The following is a 481-nucleotide window of genomic DNA, read 5'->3' as shown; positions in this document are numbered from 1 at the left end:
TCAGGATCACGGATCGGCCAGGTATGTGTACACCCAGGATGAATCTGACTCCAGTTACATTTACGTTTACAGGTAAACTAAACATTATATATTATTATGTATGTATGTATGTATGTATGTGTGTATGTGTGTGTGTGTGTATATATTATATGTGTGTGTATATGTTATATATGTATATATATATGTTATATATATTTTTATTATATATATATTATGTGGGTGTGTGTGTGTATTATATATTTGTTATATAAACAATGAATCTGATCAGTTACATTTCAGGAAAATATAACATAAAAACTTTGTATAGATAAAAAAGTATATATGTATATTTATTTATATACATATATACAGATACAGGTACAGATAAAAGTATATATATATATATATAATAATTTATATATATAATAATATATATCTTATATATATATATATAATTATTAAACAATGAATCTGACTCCAGTTACATTTACAGGTAAATATA

This window comes from Larimichthys crocea, chromosome XV, assembly GCF_000972845.2.
Source record: "Larimichthys crocea isolate SSNF chromosome XV, L_crocea_2.0, whole genome shotgun sequence".
Taxonomy (NCBI): domain Eukaryota; kingdom Metazoa; phylum Chordata; class Actinopteri; family Sciaenidae; genus Larimichthys; species Larimichthys crocea.
This window is presented reverse-complemented; position numbering follows the sequence as displayed.